This window comes from Bos mutus, chromosome X (genome assembly GCF_027580195.1).
Source record: "Bos mutus isolate GX-2022 chromosome X, NWIPB_WYAK_1.1, whole genome shotgun sequence".
In the NCBI taxonomy this organism is placed as follows: Eukaryota; Metazoa; Chordata; class Mammalia; order Artiodactyla; family Bovidae; genus Bos; species Bos mutus.
The window spans coordinates 794,219-812,578 of record NC_091646.1 but is presented as its reverse complement, the minus strand read 5'-3'; positions in this window follow the sequence as shown (position 1 = coordinate 812,578).

Genomic DNA, 18,360 nt, shown 5'->3' with positions numbered 1-18,360 from the left:
ATATGGAAGCCTTAGGAATCAATGAACTAAAATGGACTGGAATGGGTGAATTTAACTCAGATGACCATTATATCTACTACTATGGGCAGGAATCCCTTAGAAGAAATGGAGTAGCCATCATGGTCAACAAAAGAGTCTGAAATGCAGTACTTGGATGCAATCTCAAAAATGACAGAATGATCTGTGTTCGTTTCCAAGGCAAACCATTCAGTATCACAGTAATCCAAGTCTATGCTCCAACCAGTAATGCTGAAGAAGCTGAAGTTGAATGGTTCTATGAAGACCTACAAGACCTTTTAGAACTAACACCCAAAAAAGATGTCCTTTTCATTATAGGGGACCGAAATGCAAAAGTAGGAAGTCAAGAAACACCTGGAGTAACGGGCAAATTTGGCCTTGGAATACGGAATGAAGCAGGGCAAAGGCTAATAGAGTTTTGTCAAGAGAACACACTGGTCATAGCAAACACCCTCTTCCAACAACACAAGAGAAGACTCTACACATGGATATCACCACATGGTCAACACCGAAATCAGACTGATTATATTCTTTGCAGCCAAAGATGGAGAAGCTCTATACAGTCAGCAAAAACAAGACTGGGAGCAGACTGTGGCTCAGACCATGAACTCCTTATTGCCAAATTTAGACTTAAATTGAAGAAAGTAGGAAAAACCACTAGACCATTCAGGTATGACCTAAATCAAATCCCTTATGATTATACAGTGGAAATGAGAAATAGATTCAAAGGACTAGATCTGATAGACAGAAGGCCTGATGAACTATGGAATGAGGTTTGTGACATTGTACAGGAGACAGGGATCAAGACCATCCCCATGGGAAAGAAATGCAAAAAAGCAAAACGGCTGTCTGGGGAGGCCTTACAAATAGCTGTGAAAAAAAAAGAGAAGTGAAAAGCAAAGGAGAAAAGGAAAGATATAAGCATCTGAATGCAGAGTTCCAAAGAATAGCAAGAAGAGATAAGAAAGCCTTCCTCAGCAATCAATGCAAACAAATAGAGGAAAACAACAGAATGGGAAAGACTAGAGAGCTCTTCAAGAAAATTAGAGATACCAAGGGAACATTTCATGCAGAGATGGTCACAACAAAGGACAGAAATGGTATGGACCTAACAGAAGCAGAAGATATTAAGAAGAGGTGGCAAGAATACACAGAAGAACTGTACTAAAAAGATCTTCGTGACCCAGATAATCACGATGGTGTGATCACTCACCTAGAGCCAGACATCCTGGAATGTGAAGTCAAGTGGGCCTTAGAAAGCATCCCTATGAACAAAGCTAGTTGAGGTGATGGAATCCAGTTGAGCTATTTCAAATCCTCAAAGATGATGCTGTGAAAGTGCTGCACTCAATATGCCAGCAAATTTGGAAAACTCAGCAGTGGCCACAGGACTGGAAAAGGTCAGTTTTCACTCCAATCCCAAAGAAAGGCAATGCCAAAGAATGCTCAAACTACCGCACAATTGCACTCATCTCACACACTAGTAAAGTAGTGCTCAACATTCTCCAAGCCAGGCTTCAGCAATACGTGAACTATGAACTTCCAGATGTTCAAGCTGGTTTTAGAAAAGGCAGAGAAACCAGAGATCAAATTGCCAACATCCTCTGGATCATCAAAAAAGCGAGAGAGTTCCAGAAAAACATCTATTTCTGCTTTATTGACTATGCCAAAGCCTTTGACTGTGTGGATCACAATAAACTGTGGAAAATTCTGAAAGAGATGGGAATACCAGACCACCAGACCTGCCTCTTGAGAAACCTATATGCATGTCAGGAAGCAACAGTTAGAACTGGACATGGAACAACAGACTGGTTCCAAATAGGAAAAGGAGTACATCAAGGCTGTATATTATCACCCTGCTTATTTAACTTATATGCAGAGTACATCATGAGAAATGCTGGGCTGGAAGGAGCACAAGCTGGAATCAAGATTGCCGGGAGAAATGTCAATAACCTCAGATATGCAGATGACACCACCCTTATGGCAGAAAGTGAAGAGGAACTCAAAAGCCTCTTGATGAAAGTGAAAGAGGAGAGTGAAAAAGTTGGCTTAAAGCTCAACATTCAGAAAACGAAGATCATGGCATCCGGTCCCACCACTTCATGGGAAATAGATGGGGAAACAGTGGAAACAGTGTCAGACTTTATTTTGGGGGGCTCCAAAGTCACTGCAGATGGTGACTGCAGCCATGAAATTAAAAGTCACTTACTCCTTGGAAGGAAAGTTATGACCAACCTAGATAGCGTATTCAAAAGCAGAGACATTACTTTGCCCACAAAGGTCTGTCTAGTCAAGGCTATGGTTTTTCCAGTGGTCATGTATGGATGTGAGAGTTGGACTGTGAAGAAAGCTGAGTGCCGAAGAATTGATGCTTTTGAACTGTGGTGTTGGAGAAGACTCTTGAGAGTCCCTTGGACTGCAAGGAGATCCAACCACTCCATTCTAAAGGAGATCAGTCCTCGGTGTTCTCTGGAAGGAATGATGCTAAAGCTGAAACTCCAGTACTTTGGCCACCTCATGTGAAGAGTTGACTCATTGGAAAAGACTCTGATATTGGGAGGGATTGGGGGCAGGAGGAGAAGGGGACGACAGAGGATGAGATGCCTGGATGGCATCACCGACTCAGTGGACGTGAGTCTGAGTGAACTCCGGGAGTTGGTGATGAACAAGGAGGCCTGGCGTGCTGCAATTCATGGGGTCACGAAGAGCCGGACACGACTGAGCGACTGAACTGAACTGAGCTGAACTAGGTGCCTATTCACTTGCAACTCATCGCTAGAGTCACTAGAGGGCGCACTCCTACCAATGACCACACAAAGTTCTGAAAACAATACTGTCACATTTTCTGAAATCTTAAAAAAAATATATATATATATATTTTCATCCATTTTTAAACACCAGCATGATATCCTGGTATCCTTTCCATTATCTTATGTCTGCTTACTTTACTTTTAGAATTAGAAGATGTCTCTGTCATGACTGTCAAGATAATGGCTTTTCTATTTAAGACTAATTCTGCCTCTTTGCCCTAGGTAGTAGTGTGAACCCTCTGAGGGTCTGTTGTTTCTCACTACAGTTTTCTCACACTTCCACCGAGGTGAGATTGTCACAGCTACCTTGTCAGTGGTCCTGCCATGCTCTCTTTGGAGTTTTGAGACCAGCTTTTGTTTTTATAGATTAAAAATTTTGTGAGTTTGATGGCTTTGAGAGAAAAGCAAAGGATTTTTTTTTCCTTGTTTGAAGGCCAAATAAATCCTGATATTGGAGTGTTTGGGGAGCAGGAACTGGGTTTATTTGAGGAGGCGTTTGGAGGTGGCAGTACTTGCTAGGGGAACTTTTCTCTTGAAGCAAGCCCATTGCCAAACTCAAGACTGTGTCAGTTCACTGTTGCTATGAGGCATACAACACTGAGACGCAGAGAGTGTCAGTGTGAGAGAGACCTCAACAAACAGCGTCATTTCCTGACTGTATTTGGTGAAATCCTAGGGCTGTAGAAATGTTTGATGTGAAGTTTGTTAAGAAGTTTTAAAGCCCAAATTTGTACTAAAGCAAAGTTTGTCCACTCAAATACCAGGCTACCTTCTTCTGGGTTATACCTCAAAATAATTACTCTTGGAATCTCAGTACTTAAACTTCTTTTACATTTTATTGATTAATAATAATAATATCTGATATTTACTAAATGCTTGCTATGCAGCAAGCACTTTGCATGCATCATATGATTTAGTAATGTGGTTGATATGGTTATTTTCACACTTTGCAGATGAGAAAACAGAGGCCTGGGCAGGGGATGAATACTGATTTTAAAAAATCAGATTGGTCATTTTTGTTTCTTTAAGTTATTCGATCACTTAGGTCTGCCGGACTCTAATTAAAGTCTTATTCACTTAACCATAAATTATATTGCCTTCCCATATAGGTAGTATGTGACACTATGCTTCCCTCCCCCTCTTTTTTTTTTATATAAACAGTTTGTATGCATCTGTTTGTATAAAGTGGTGTAAACAAGTAAACCAAAAGGCACATATGAGCCACCCTCAGCGTAACTTGCACTGGGTGTGAGCTCTCAATGCAACAGAGAACACTAAGTGAAGAGACCTGATGGAGGCCGATATGGAAGTTTGAGTGGCAGCAAAGTAGCGCCCATGTGGCTTAAGTGCGTGTATGAGAGGGAGAGTAATGGAAGGGACCAGATTAATAGAAGGGGGCCAGATTTTAAAGGGACTTGCAGACCTTTTACTTACAGGCTGTTACCCTGAATTAAAAGTGCAGCCATTGCAGAGTTCTGAAAATGTGAGAGACATGATCTGACTCCCAGGTTTAGCAGGACTGTTATAGCTGCCGGGTTGAAACTAGACAGCTGCTAGCTTTATGCTGAGTGTGGCCCATATGTGCCTCTGTTTAAATATAAATTTATTTATTTTAATTGGAGGCTACTTGCTTTACAATATTGTATTGGTTTTGCCATACACTGACATGAATCTGCCATGGGTGTACATGTGTCCACCATCCTGAACCCCGCTCCCACCTTCCTCCCTATCCCATCCCTCAGGGTCATTCCAGTGCACCAGCCCTGAGCACCTGTCTCATGCATGGAACCTGGACTGGCGATCCATTTCACATATGATAATATACATGTTTCAATGCCATTCTCCCAAATCATCCTAACCTCACCCTCTCCCAGAGTCCAAAACACTGTTCTATACATCTGTGTCTCTTTTGCTGTCTTGCATATAGGGTCATCATTACCATCTTTCTAAATTCCATATATATGCGTTAGTATACTGTATTTGCGTTTTTTTTTTTTTTTTTCTGGCTTACTTCACTCTGTATAATAGGCTCCAGTTTCATCCACCTCATTAGAACTGATTCAAATGTACTCTTTTTAATGGCTGAGTAATATTCCATTGTGTATATGTACCACAGCTTTCTTATCCATTCTTCTGCTGATGGACATCTAGGTTGCTTCCATGTCCTGTCTATTATAAACTGTGCTGCGATGAACGTTGGGGTACATGTGTCTCTTTCAATTCTGGTTTCTTTGGTGTGTATGCCCAGCACTGGGATTGCTGGATCATAAGGCAGTTCTATTTCCAGTTTTTTAAGGAATCTCCACACTGTTCTCCATAGTGGTTGTACTAGTTTGCATTCCCACCAGCAGTGTAAGAGGGTTCCCTTTTCTCCACACCCTCTCCAGCATTTATTGCTTGTAGACTTTTTGATAGCAGCCATTCTCACTGGCATGAAATGGTATCTCATTGTGGTTTTGATTTGCATTTCTCTGATAATGAGTGATGTGGAGCATCTTTTCATGTGTTTGTTAGCCATCTGTATGTCTTCTTTGGAGAAATGTCTGTTTAGTTCTTTGGCCCATTTTTTGACTGGATCGTTTATTTTTCTGGAATTGAGCTGCAGGAGTTGCTTGTATATCTTTGAGATTAATTCTTTGTCCATTGCTTCATTGGCTACTATTTTCTCCCATTCTGAAGGCTGTCTTTTCACCTTGCTTAGACTTTCCTTTGTTGTGCAAAAGCTTTTAATTTTAATTAGGTCCTGTTTGTTTATTTTTGCTTTTATTTCCATTACTCTAGGAGGTGGGTCATAGAGGATCCTGCTGTGACTTATGTCAGAGAGTGTTTTGCCTATGTTTTCCTCTAGGAGTTTTGTAGTTTCTGGTCTTACATTTAGATCTTTAATCTATTTTGAGTTTATTTTTGTGTATGGTGTTAGTGTTTTAGTTTCATTCTTTTACACGTGGTTGACCAGTTTTCCCAGCACCACTGGTTAAAGAGATTGTCTTTTCTCCATTGTATATTCTTACTTCCTTTGTCAAAGATAAGGTGTCCATAGGTGCATGGATTTATCTCTGGGCTTTCTATTTTGTTCCATTGATCTATATTTCTGTCTTTGTGCCAGTACCATACTGTCTTGATGACTGTAGCTTTGTAGTAGAGCCTGAAGTCAGGCAGGTTGATTCGTCCAGGCCCATTTTTCTTTCTCAAGATTGCTTTGGCTATTCAGGTTTTTTGTATTTCCATACAAATTGTGAAATTATTTGTTCTAGTTCTGTGAAAAATACTGTTGGTAGCTTGATAGGGATTGCATTGAATCTATAGATTGCTTTGGGTAGTATACTCACTTTCACTATATTGATTCTTTGAATCCATGAACATGGTATATTTCTCCATCTATTTGTGTCCTCTTTGATTTCTTTCACCAGTGTTTTATAGTTTTCTATATATAGGCCTTTTGTTTCTTTAGGTAGATATATTCCTAAGTATTTTATTCTTTTCGTTGCTATGGTGAATGGAATTCTTTCCTTAATTTCTCTTTCTGTTTTCTCATTTTTAGTGTATAGGAATGCAAGGGATTTCTACATGTCAATTTTATATCCTGCAACTTTACTATATTCATTGATTAGCTTTAGTTAGGCTTCAACAGTATGTGAACTGAGAACCTCCAGGTATTCAAGCTGGATTTAGAAAAGGCAGAGGAACTAGAGATCAAATTGCCGACATCTGTGGGATCATAGAAAAAGCAAGAGGATTCCAGACAAACATCTACTTCTGCTTTATTGGCTATGCCAAAGCCTTTGACTGTGTGGATCACATCAAACTGTGGGAAATTCTTCAAGGGATGGGAATATCAGACCACCTTACCTGCTTCCTGAGACACCTGTAGGCAGATCAAGAAGCAACAGTTAGAACCAGACATGGAACAATGAACTGGTTCCAAATTGGGAAACGAGTAGATGGTCACCGTGTTTACTTCACTTATATGCAGAGTACATCATGTGAAATGCCAGGCTGCATGAATCACAAGCTGGAATCAAGATTGCCAGGAGAAATATCAATAACCTCAGAAATGCAGATGACACCACCACTATGGCTGAAAGTGAAGAGGAGCTAAAGACCACTTGATGAAAATGAAAGAGGAGAGTGAAAAAGCGGGCTTAAAACTCAACAATCAAAAAAGGAAGAGCATGCCATCACTTCATGGCACATAGATGGGGAAACAATGGAAACAGTAACAAACTTATCTTTTGGGGCTCCAAAATCACTGCAGATGGTGACTTCAGCCATGAAATTAAAAGACGCTTTCTCCTTGGAAGAAAAGCTATGACCAACCTAGACAGCATATTAAAAAGCAGAGACATTACTTTGCTGCCAAAGACCTATCTAGTCAAAGCTCTGGTTTTTCCAGTAGTCATATGTGGATGTGACAGTTGGCCTGTAAAGAAAGCTGAGTACTGAAGAATTGATGCTTTTGAACTGTGGTGTTGAAGAAGACTCTTGAGAATCCCTTGGACAGCAAAGAGGTCAAATCAGTCAATCTTAAAGGAAATCAGTCCTGAATATTCATTGGAAGGACTGATGCTGAAGCTGAAGCTCCAATACTTTGGCCACCCGATGGGAAGAATTGACTCATTGGAAAGACCCTGATGCTGGGAAAGATTGAAGGCAGGAGGAGAAGGGGACATCACCGACTTGATGGACATGAATTTGAGCAAGCCCCAGGAGTTCTTGATGGACAGGGAAGCCCGGTTACTGCAGTCCATGAATTGCAACAAGTCGGACACGACTGAGCAATTGAACAGAACTGATGGCAACAGCAATATCAATCAATGGGAAGTAAAAATCCTCTGCTTCAGTTCATTCAAGGATGGGAAACTGGAGACAGCTGAGGACTGGAAGAAACACAAACTGGAATCAAGATTGCCGGGAGAAATATCAATAACCTCAGATATGCAGATGACACCACCCTTATGGCAGAAAGTGAAGAGGAACTCAAAAGCCTCTTGATGAAAGTGAAAGAGGAGAGTGAAAAAGTTGGCTTAAAGCTCAACATTCAGAAAACGAAGATCATGGCATCCGGTCCCACCACTTCATGGGAAATAGATGGGGAAACAGTGGAAAGAGTGTCAGACTTTATTTTTCTGGGCTCCAAAATCACTACAGATGGTGATTGCAGCCATGAAATTAAAAGTCACTTACTCCTTGGAAGGAAAGTTATGACCAACCTAGATAGCATATTCAAAAGCAGAGACTACTTTGCCAACAAAGGTTCGACTAGTCAAGGCTATGATTTTTCCTGTGGTCATGTATGGATGTGAGAGTTGGACTGTGAAGAAGGCTGAGCGCCAAAGAATTGATGCTTTTGAACTGTGGTGTTGGAGAAGACTCTTGAGAGTCCCTTGGACTGCAAGGAGATCCAACCAGTCCATTCTGAAGGAGATCAGCCGTGGGATTTCTTTGGAAGGAATGATGCTAAAGCTGAAACTCCAGTACTTTGGCCACCTCATGCGACGAGTTGACTCATTGGAAAAGACTCTGATGCTGGGAGAGATTGGGGGCAGGAGGAGAAGGGGACGACAGAGGATGAGATGGCTGGATGGCATCACTGACTCAATGGACGTGAGTCTGAGTGAACTCCGGGAGTTGGTGATGGACAGGGAGGCCTGGCGTGCTGCGATTCATGGGGTCGCAAAGAGTCGGACACGACTGAGCAACTGATCTGATCTGATCTGATCTGAGGGAAGGAGGGTGTCGTCAATTACAGAAACTTACCTGACCTCAGTAACAGGAAGAGTCTAGAGTTGCCTTGCTCAGTTTCCTCCCAGCAAGAGGCTAGTTTGCAGGGTTGTGGCATAAGGAATTTCAATGATAAATGTCGCAGCTGGTAGGTACTGTATACTTATGTGCCAGTCACTGGGTTAAAGTCTCAGTATTTATCTAGACGTTTACTTCTCAAAGCACATATTAGTACTTTCACATTAAACTGCAAAAAGAGAGAGAGAGAGAGAAAGAGAGAGAGACAGCATTTGCTTTTCCCAAGACAAACCCTGAACCATCCGTGCTTTTAGTTGGTTATTCCTAAATTCTGAGATCAGGGCCTCTGGCTGTGCTTGATGGTTAATTTTTTTCTTTTCTTCTTCTTTTTTTTTTTTTTGCCACACCCTGTGGCACTCATGATCTTAGCTCCCCAACCAGGAATTGAACCCATGCCCCCTGCAGTGGAAGTGCAGAGTCTTAACCATTGGACCACCAGGGAAGTACTTTGATGGTTTCTTTTAAAAATATCTTTGATCAAACACAGATGAGAGACAATAAACTATAATGGTTTTCAGCAGAGTCAGGAGTAAGTTACAAAACGTTTTTTTGGTCAATTTCCTTGCTTCCAAAATGGGGAAAATGACAATGCCTACTGAATATGATTTTTGTGAGGATAATATCAGGTAATTCATTGAAAGATTGAGAATAGTATATGATACATGGTAATCTTTCTCTATAAGCTTTAGATATTATTTCTCTATTAATACTAGTAGGAAGAGGAGAATGACAAGGTCTTAATTGGTAAAATGAAAAGATTATGACCTCTGTACACACCCAGTTTTATTTTACTAATATTACTAGTCTATGAAATCTCCAAGGTTTGGAGCCCCTGCCCTTAACCATGGTACTTGTATATGGAGTGGTTGGTTTCTCCTGTTAAGACAATGCCTCCGTCCCAACAAAGAAAGGGAAGTGCTTGGCTAAGTGCCATCTCTGAGCTCACTGCCTGGAGGCCGGCACGCAAACCCAGGACCCACACAGAGACTATGCCGCTGAGCCGACCTGGAGAGGGAGAGGCATGTGGGTGGGGAGGAGGAAGTGTGAGAGGCAGCTGGCTTCATAGGAAGAAGACCAACTCTGGACTCAGAATCAAATCAGAGCTCTGCAATGGACTGGCTCTGTGACTTTGAACAGATTGGTTCAGCTTTCTGAACCTCATCCGTACAATGGGGTCTTAATTGTAGTTAGTTCATAGAGCTGAAAAGGAGATGAAGAGATTCACGTGGAGCACTCAGAAGAAAACCTGGCAAGCTGTAGGTGTTCAATAAACATTTGCTACCACGAAGATGATGAAGACACTAATACAGCAGACAGAACAAAGAAGTAGAGGGATAAAAAGAGCCCACTGCTTCCCAGAAGCGGGGAGAATTTTCTCAGTGCCACAAGGACCGATGTGTCTTGAGCTCTCCCTCACTAGGGTCAATGCCAGGCAGCCAAGAAAGAAGGAGGATTTGCATGGCCCCTCACTGATGAGCACACGCACTCCAGAGCTATGAATACTGCTGATGCTGGAGACTGGCCTCAGTTCTGCTCACTTGCCTGAATCCCACAGAGCCCATCAGATCCACTGCTATGAACCTCTGGTACCACAGCAGGCCCCAAACCAGAATTTTCCCCTCTTCCTGGCCACAGAAGGGAAAAAAAAAAATAGTTACTGAAGAAGTGGCAAAAGTTGGGGCTTCCCTGGTAGCTCAGTTGGTAAAAAAAAAATCCACCTGAAGTGCAGGAGACCCAAGACCGATTTCTAGGTCAGGAAGATAACCTGGAGAAGGGATAGGCCACCCATACCAACATTCACGGGCCTCCCTGGTGGCTCAGATGGTAAAGAATCCGTCTGCAATATGGGAGACTGGGTTCGATCCCTGGTTGGGAAGATCCCCTGGAGGAGGGCATGGCAACCCACTCCAGTATTCTAGCCTGGAGAATCCCCATGGACAGAGGAGCCTGGGGGGCTCGGAAAGGGCCGGACTGAACAACTCAGCACAGCACAGACCAACGGAAAGAATAACACACAAATGGTATTCAGGTGCCCTCTTCTGGACCATCTGGGCAAGGACTTTCCCAAAGACATCTCTGGGTCTACTCACTCAATCCCGGGGCTTCAAGGGAGATTCATGGGCTATCCCCGCTAAGGAACTCTAATCTGGGGTCAGGAAGCAGATTATGAGGAACCTGACAGAGTCCCACTAGAGTCTGCATGGTGATGGCCCTGGATTTCACCTTTGCTGGTGAATCTGCAGATGAACCAGGGAGCCCCACTGTCTTAGTCAGCTCAGGACAGTTACTGGCCTCTTATTGGCCCTTGGTGGATACAGTGCACATGATTCATGGCTGTGAAGTAATCTTTTAAAAAATATTAATTTATTTATTTGGCTATGTCAGGTCTTAGTTGCGGCATGTGGGATAATTCATTAAGGCACATGGGCTCTGTAGTTGTGGCCACATGTGCTAAGTAGCTCCGAGCCATGTAGGATTTTAGTTCCCTGACCAAAGATCAAACCTGCATCCCCTGCATTGGAAAGTGGATTCCTAACCACCGGACCACCAGAGAAGCCCCTAAGTAATCTTAAGACCATAGATTTTCTTTGTCCTTACTGATTCTTGTTTTTCATTAAATGAAACAGAGCATGTAAAATATGCAGGACATGCTTAGTAGAGTTATGTAACATACTTAATTTTTTTAAGATAATTGAAATTGAGTTCTTTTCCCCCAAAATCTAACAGACAATGCCCTTGTCAACAAAGTTTATTAAGTATAGATAAATAGGCTCACCGATACATCATCTTTCACCTACTAATTACTTGCTTAAAGCCTCTGTGCCTCAGTTTCCTCATATATAAAATGGGAATGTTGATAACACTTTACTCGTAGATTTTCTTTTTGATTAAATGAAGAGAAGCATGCAAAACAACCAGGACATTGCTTAGAAGATCTAAGCAACTCAAATTTTTTTTTTAATACAGACAATTGAAATTGTGTTTTTCTTCCAACAACACTTTCCTACACAGTTTACTAAACAGATAAACACGCTCAACAAAAAGCATGTATTTCTCTAACTAGTAACGACAGTAATGTCTCTGTGTCTCAATTTCCTCATCTATAAAATGTGAATGTTGATAACACCTTCCTCATGCATTTTCTTTCTACTGAAATTAAGGCGAGCTTGTAAAACCCTGAGGACATGCTTAGGAGAGTAACATACTTAATTTGGGTTTTTTTTTTTTTTAATAGAATAGAAATCAAGTTTTTCCCCCAAACATTCTATATCGACGATGCCGTTTCCCACAAGTTTACTAAAGATAGATAAATATGGTTAGAAAAAGCATCTCTCTCACTTACTAACAATTTCATTAATGCCTCAGCTTCCTGAAGTATAAATGGAATATTGAAAATTTTCTCGTAGATTTTGTTTTCAATTAAATGAAGCAGACGATCTAAAACACCGAGGACATTGCTTAGCAGTCTAAGTAACATACTTAACTTTGTTTTGTTTTTTTTTTTTCTTTCAGAAGAATGGATTGAAATCGAGATTTTTCTCCAATATTCTGGACCGACAATGCACTTTCCCACAAAGTTTCCTAAGTATAGATCTCTACACTCAGCAAAAAGCATCTCTTTCACTTTCTAGTTACTTCATTAATACCTCTGGGCCTCAGTTTCCTCATCTATAAAATGGGAACGTTGATTACACCTTCTGTGTAGTTTTTCTTTTGAATTAAATGCAGGCAAGCAGTAAAACAAGACAGACTTTGCTTGGTAGATCCAAGTATCATACCTAATTTTTTTTTTTTTTCTAATAGATGGAGTTGACATTGAGCTTTTTTCACCAACAATCTACAGAAAGTGCCATTTCTGCAAATTTTACTGTGTGCATAAATACGCTCACCATAAAGCATCTCTTTCCCTTATTACTAACTTCCTTAATGCCTCTGTGCCTCAGTTTACTCATCTATAAAATGGGATTGCTCTTTGTCTTTAAATAAATGAAACAGAGCATATGACACATCCAGGATGTTACTTAGTAGATCTAAGTAAAATATTTCATTTCTGTTTTTTAGAAGAGAGAGTTGAAATTGAGGGTTTTTTCTCCAACAATCTAGATAGACAATGCCCTTTTCCACAAAGTCTATTGAATGTAGATAAATACACTCTCAAAGACATCATCCATTTCACTTCTTGTAACTGCTTTACTGCCTCTGTGTCTCAGTTTTCTCATCTGTGAAATGGCAATATTGACAACCCCTTCCTTGTAGTTTTTCTTTTGAATTAAATGAAGCTTAACATGTAAAATAGCCTCCACTGCTTAGATCTAACTGACATACATAATTTTTTTTTCTTTTAAGAGTGTTAAAATCTTTATTTTTACCCCACAGCCTTGTAGATTTTCTTTTACCTTACTGATTCTTGTTTTTCATTAAATGAAACAGAGCATGTAAAATATGCGGGACATGCTTAGTAGAGTTAAGTAACATACTTAATTTTTTACGTGAATTGAAATTGAATTTTTTTCCCAAAAATCTACAGACAATGCCCTTATCAACAAAGTTTATTAAGTATAGATAAATAGGGTCACCGATACATCATCTTTCACCAACTAATTACTTGCTTAAAGCCTCTGCGCCTCAGTTTCCTCATATATAAAATGGGAATGTTGATAACACTTTACTCGTAGATTTTCTTTTTGATCAAATGAAGAGGAGCATGCAAAACAACCAGGACATTGCTTAGAAGATCTAAGCAACTCACTTAATTTTTTTTTTAATACAGAGGATTGAAATTGAGTTTTTCCCCCAACATTCTAGCCAGACATTGCCCTTTCCCACACAGTTTACTAAATAGATTAACATGCTCAACAAAAAGCATGTATTTCCCTAACTAGTAACAACAGTAATGTCTCTGTGTCTCAGTTTCCTCATCTATAAAATGGGAATGTTGATAACACCTTTCTCGTGCATTTTCTTTGTAATTAGCTTCAAATCAAAATAAATAAATTTAAATTAAAAAATAAATGAAGCAGAGAATGTAAAACACTGAGGACATGTTTAGTACAATTAAATAACATATTTAATTTGGGGTTTTTTTTTTAATAGAATTAAAATCAAGTTTTTCCCCTAAACATTCTAGGTAGATGAGGCCTTACCCTTTTTTAATAGAATTAAAATCAAGTTTCTCCCCTAAACATTCTAGATAGATGAGGCCTTACCCACAAAGTTTACTAGATATAGATAAGTACTGTTAGCAAAAGCTTCTCTCTCACTTACTAACAATTTCATTAATGCCTCAGCTTCCTGAAGTATAAATGGGAATATTGACAACAATTTCTTTGTAGATTTTGTTTTCATTTAAATGAAGCAGACCGTCTAAACACTGAGGACATTGCTTAGCATTGGAAGTAACATACTTAATTTTGTTTTTGTTTAGAAGAATGAGTGGAAATTGAGTTTTTTCCCAAATAATCTGGACTGACAATTCACTTTCCCACAAAGTTTCCTAAGTACAGATCTGTGCACTCACCAAAAATCATCTCCTTCACTTTCTAGTAACTTCATTAATACCTCTGGGCCTCAGTTTCGTCATCTATAAAATGGGAACGTTGATTACACCTTCTGTGTAGTTTTTCTTTTGAATTAAATGCAGGCAAGCAGGTAAAAGAAGACAGACTTTGCTTGGTAGATCTAAGTATCATACCTAATTTTTTTTTTTTTTCTGATAGATGGAGTTGACATTGAGCTTTTTTCACCAACAATCTATGGACAGTGCCATTTCTGCAAATTTAGTCTGCATAAATACAATTACCATGAAGCATCTCGTTCACTTATTAGTCACTTCCTTAATGCTTCTGTGCCTCTGTTTACTCATGTATAAAATGGGAGAGCTCTTTTTCTTTTTAATTAAATGAAACAGAGCATATGACACATCCAGGATGTTACTTAGTAGATCTAAGTAAAATACTTCATTTCTTTTTTTTAGAAGAGAGAGTTGAAATTGAGTTTTTTTCCCCAAAACTCTAACAGACAATGCCCTTATCAACAAAGTTTATTAAGTACAGATAAATCGGCTCACTGATACATCTTTTACCTACTACTTTCTTAAAGCCTCTGCGCCTCAGTTTCCTCATATATAAAATGGGAATGTTGATAATACTTTACTCCTCGATTTTTTTTTTGATTAAATGAAGAGAAGCGTGCAAAACAACCAGGACATTGATTAGAAGATCTAAGCAATCCACTTAAATTTTTTTTTAATACAGAGAATTGAAATGGGTTTTTTCCCCAACAGTCTAACCAGACAATGCCCTTTCCGACTGAGTTTACTAAAGAGATATACACGCTCAACAAAAAGCATGTATTTCCCTAACCTGTAACGACAGTAATGTCTCTGTGTCTCAGTTTCCTCATCTATAAAATGGGAATGTTGATAACACCTTCCTCGTGCATTTAATTTGTAATTACATGAAGCAGAGCATATAAAACTCTGAGCACATGCTTAGTAGAGTTAAGTAACTTACTTAATTTGGGTTTTTTTCAATGGAATTGAAATCAATTTGCCCCCCAAATATTCTAGATAGACGATGCCCTTTCCCACAAAGTTTACTAAATATAGATAAATATGGTTAGCAAAAGTATCTGTCTCACTTATTAGCAATTTCATTAATGCCTCAGCTTCCTGAAGTATAAATGGGAATATTGACAACAATTTACTGAGTGTAGATAGATATGCTCTCCAAAAAAGGGATCTCTTTCACTCACTAGTAACTTCATTGATGCCTCTGGACCTCAGTTTCCTCATCTATAAAACGGGAATGTTGATACCATATTCCTTGTAGATTTTCTTTTTAATTAAGTCAAGAAGAGCGTGTAAAAAACCCAGGACATTGCTTAGTAGATCTAAGTAACATACTTAATTTTGTGTTTTTTTTTTTAAGAGAGAGAATTGAAATCTAGATTGATTTCCTCACAATCTAGATAGCCAAAACCCATTCTCATGAATTTTGCAAAGTGTCAATAAATACCTCACCAAAACGCATCTGTTCCACTCACTAATAACTTCATTCATGCCTCCAGCCTGTTTCCCCATCTGTGAAAAGGGAATGCTGCTAACACCTTCCTTGTAGATTTTATTTTTAATTAAATGAAGCACAGCATGTAAAACCCTGAGGACATGCTTAGTAGAGTTAAGTAACAGACTTCATTTTTTTAAGAGAATTGAAATTGAGGTTTTTTCCCCCAAAATCTAAGAGACAATGCCCTTATCAACAAAGTTTTTTAAGTATAAATAGGCTCACAAATATATCACCTTTCACCTACTAATTACTTGCTTAAAGCCTCTGCACCTCAGTTTCCTCATATATAAAATGGGAATGTTGATAACACTTTACTCATCGATTTTCTTTTTGATTAAATGAAGAGGAGCATGCAAAACAACCAGGACATTGCTTAGAAGATCTAAGCAACCCACTTAATTTTTTTTTAATACAGAGTATTGAAATGGGTTTTTCCCCCAACATTCTAGCCAGACAATGCCCTTTCCCACACAGTTTAATAAATAGACAAACGCGCCCAACAAAAAGCATGTATTTCCCTAACTAGTAACGACAGTAATGTCTCTGTGTCTCAGTTTCCTCATCTATAAAATGGGAATGTTGATAACACCTTCCTCATGCATTTGATTTGTAATTACACGAAGCAGAGCATGTAAAACACTGAAGACATGCTTAGTAAAGTAACATACTTAATTTGGGGTTTTTTTTTTTAATAGAATTCAAATCAAGTTTTTCCCCCGAACATTCTAGATAGATGGGGCCTTACCCACAAAGTTTAGTAAATATAGATAGATACCATCAGCAAAAGCATTTCTCTCACTTACTAGCAATTTCATTAATGCCTCAGCTTCCTGAAGTATAAATGGGAATATTGACAACAATTTCCTGGTAGTATTTGTTTTCAATTAAATGAAGCAGACCTTCTAAACACCGAGGACATTGCTTAGCAGTCAAAGTAACACACTTAATTTTGTTTTTGTTTTTTTTTTTTTAGAAGAATGAGTTGCAGTCGAGATTTTTCCCCAATAATCTGGACCAACAATGCACTTTCCCACAAAGTTTCCTAAGTATAGATCTCTACACTCCCCAAAAAGCATCTCTTTCACTTTCTAGTTACTTCATTAATACCTCTGGGCCTCAGTTTCCTCGTCTATAAAATGGGAACGTTGATTACACCTTCTGTGTAGTTTTTCTTTTGAATTAAACACAGGCAAGCAGGTAAAACACGACAGACTTTGCTTGGTAGATCCAAGTATCATACCTAATTTTGTTTTTTTTCCTAATAGACAGAGTTGACATTGAGCTGTTTTCCGAGCATTGCTTAGGAGATGTAACTAACATACATAATATTGTTTTTTTTTTCTTTTAAGAGTGTTAAAAACTTTATTTTTAACCCACAGCCTTGTAGATTTTCTTATCTTACGGATTCTTATTTTTCATTAAATGAAACAGAGCATGAAAAATATGCAGGACATGCTTAGTAGAGTTAAGTAACATACTTAGTTTTTTTAAGAGAATTGAAATTGAATTTTTTCCCCAAATATCTAACAGACAATGCCCTTATCAACAAAGTTTATTACATATAGATAAAAAGGCTCAGCGATACATCATCTTTCACCTACTACTTTCTTAGAGCCGATTTTCTTTTTGATTAAATGAAGAAGAGCGTGCAAGACAAGCAGGACATTGTTTAGAAGATCTAAGCAACTCACTTCATGTTTTTTTTTTTAATACAGAGAATTGAAATTGGGTTTTTTCCCCAACAATCTAGCCAGACAATGCCCTTTCCCACACAGTTTAATAAATAGACAAACGCGCCCAACAAAAAGCATGTATTTCCCTAACTAGTAACGACAGTAATGTCTGTCTGTCTCAGTTTCCTCATCTATAAAATGGGAATGTTGATAACACCTTCCTTGTGCATTTTCTTTGTAAAGTAATTAGTCTCAAATCAAAATAAATACATTTAAATTAAAAAATAAATGAAGTAGAGCATGTAAAACACTGAGGATATGCTTAGTAGAGATAAGTAACATACTTAATTTGGGTTTTTTTTTTAATAGAATTAAAATCAAGATTTTCCCCTAAACATTCTAGATAGATGAGGCCTTACCCACAAAGTTTACTAAATACAGATAAATATGGTTAGCAAAAACATCTACTAACAATTTCATTAATGCCTCAGCTTCCTGAAGTATAAATGGGAATATTGACAACAATTTCCTTGTAGATTTTGTTTTCAATTAAATGAAGCAGACCGTCTAAAACACCGAGGACATTGCTTAGCAGTCGAAGTAACATGCTTAATTTTGTTTTCTTTTTTAGAAGAATGAGTTGCAGTCGAGAATTTTCCCCAATAATCTGGACTGACAATGCATTTTCCCACAAAGTTTCCTAAGTATAGATCTGTACACTCACCAAAAATCATCTCTTTCACTTTCTAGTTACTTCATTAATACCTCTGGGCCTCAGTTTCCTCGTCTATAAAATGGGAACTTTGATTACACCTTCTGTGTAGTTTTTCTTTTGAATTAAATGCAGGCAAGCAGGTAAAAGAAGACAGACGTTGCTAGGTAGATCTAAGTATCATACCTAATTTTGTTTTTTTCCTAATAGATGGAGTTGACATTGAGCTTTTTTCACCAACAATCTACAGACAGGGCCATTTCTCCAAATTTTACCGTGTC